Source organism: Engraulis encrasicolus, chromosome 2 (assembly GCF_034702125.1).
Source record: "Engraulis encrasicolus isolate BLACKSEA-1 chromosome 2, IST_EnEncr_1.0, whole genome shotgun sequence".
NCBI lineage: Eukaryota > Metazoa > Chordata > Actinopteri > Clupeiformes > Engraulidae > Engraulis > Engraulis encrasicolus.
In genome coordinates, this window is record NC_085858.1 from 58529051 (window position 1) to 58531550 (window position 2500).

The window sequence follows — 2500 nt, forward strand, 5'->3', positions numbered from 1 at the left end:
AAGTTGATGCCACGGCGTAATAAAATCTAAATGTCCGAGTTTTCGTGGAAATGTTGTCTAGTGCAGGCTGCGTCTGCCTAACCATGTGTTGCCAAATTGAGTGGGTTTCAAATAACTAAGGCTGTAACGATACACCCAACCCACGATTCGGTTTGTATCACGATATATGACCCACGGTTCGATACGCCACACAATTTTATTTTTTTTAAGGGAAAAAAATAAGAAGAAAATAAATTATGGTCTATATTTATATATAGGCCTATGCTTTCTTTTTGCATTTACATTACATTCTGCATTATTTTTTTAGGTCTACTAAATGATGTTGCAGATATAGGCCTACCACTGCAACCTGTTCCCCAGGTGTTGACATCAAAGCACAACACAGAGAAATAAGGGATATTAGTTAACCAAGGAAAAATAGGCTTAGGCCTATTACTAATAGGCTTATATCATATCATGCTGAGATGCTGACCATGTGTGAGAGACAGAGATGGAGAGAGATGGGTCAAGGTTCCAGTAGGCCTATAGGTAGCCAACAACTGTCTCACATTATCAAACATTATCCAATTAATATCCAAACATTAACTGAAAACAACACTGGTCATATTTCGTCAGGAAACATGTTGTATTAAGTTACTTACAGAAATGCAACACTTAATTTTGATGTTTAATATTTTTGTAACTGTTTTGATCGTGCAGCAGCGCGCACACGCTTATACAAACAAAACTCGAAATGAACCTCAGTATGCAACACGCACGTTGTCCTTTGTTTGGTTTTGTGATTTGACATTTTGAAATGGAGCATGTTTTCGCTAGGTAGGCTTTCAATGTGGGGAGGATATAATGCGCTGCCTAATATCCACATCGACCTCAACGTTCGCCCGACTTCAGACACTCTCTTGTGAGCGTATAGAACTCTTTCAAAGCTCTTTCAAATTTGGCCAGGCGGAGCATCTCGCTCTCTCGCACTCTTTCTCTCTCTCCGCTCAACGTCTATCTCCACTCAACATCGGCGCATGCATGAATCAAAAAAATCTTCACACGTTTGATAAAGCCTTCTTGGTCTGTTGTTCATTTCTGTGCTTTACCTTCCGACGTTTGCCCAAGTTTTTAGTCTCGCGGTCGCGGAGGTTGCTCAGGCAATGAACAACCAATGCACGTGCTGGTTGGGCGGAACATTTTACAGGAGAGAGGGGTGAATGGAAGTGTTACTCGCTCATCTGCGCCCCGTTTCTAATTGTCTTTGAGCGCACATACAAGCATTAAAAGCGCATATGCAAGCATTTGCCTGTATCCTGCTGTTTTCTACTGAGGGGTAACAACTTTAAAAGGGCGCATCGCGATTCTGCAAGGAAGGTTCGCGATAGGGGTTCGTGGGTCTGCGTACCGCGATCCCTCGGTTCGATGCAATATCGTTACAGCCTTACAAATAACGCATTTTGTAATGGCTCCACGCGGGTTTCAAGCGTTTTTGGCGCTAGAAATCAGTCACACCTGGCAACCCGCCTCGTAACGCGCGAGCTAGATGTAGTGTGTGCGTGGTGGTGAGAGGTGATCATAGCTCTAATCCTAGAAAAGAAATGTGGTTCTATACGATATTACAGCATGTCGCGAAGTGTTACTTCAACAATGCGCGGCTTAACTTTCTGAAAAGATGATCAGCAATGGCTGGAGAGGACGAAAGTTGTGATGTGTCCGTCCGATATGGGCGAAGCAGCGGCACTTGTTAGCCACCTGAAGGGCAAGATACAGCAGGCGGTTACCTCCTCAGCTACTAACAGGTTAGCAGTTAAACGCGTTTTAAAATATTTAGCGGTTCCACTGAAACGTAGCTAATGCCAAAAGGAAACAATCCTAAGACCTGTTTGGTCTTGGTTTAATTTGCCAGATAGGGCACCAAGCGAACCTTTATGCTTTCGGTAAGCCCCGAGATTTTGATATTGATAAGCAATGCACCTGCTGCCTGCGAGCTTGTCCAGTGTGCTGAAAGATTACATGAAATCCGTACAGTAGTCTATGTGCAGCTGACCGCGAGCCAAACGATTAGGCTACCAATGTCTGCATGACGCGCCTGTTTTGAAATACGGTATAAACGGCAGCGTGACTAGAGTTTGAAAAAGTCATCTGCATCTCCTTGAGTGGGCGTCAGACTAGAACTATGCAACGGACAGTGCAGTCTATCTTTTTTTTTTTGCTCCAGCAACGACCACAACAAATGACAACATTATCATTCTTACAGGAGCTTTGGACTGTTGTGCTTAGGCAGGTGTAGTAGGCAGGCCTATGATTTCTTACTTGGGCAGGATGAGCATTTATCCATCTCCATAGAGAGCATGTTGATACAAATGTGTCTTCATGATGATTTCACGACCTAATTTGCTATAGGCTGGCCTAGGCCTATTCATTTTCATTTCTGACTGTACATTAGACAAGCGAATTATATAACAATGGTGAATAATAGCAGAATTAATGTAATACAACATGAAGTATAATGGTTGCT

At 43.0% G+C, this 2500-nt stretch overlaps 1 protein-coding gene across 1 annotated transcript in view; it reads left to right on the forward strand.

Moving 5' to 3' along the window:
• Window positions 1–2500, forward strand: part of get4 (guided entry of tail-anchored proteins factor 4) — an 18293-nt gene that overhangs the window by 7712 nt on the left and 8081 nt on the right. The gene's annotated exons all lie outside the window — the stretch shown is intronic.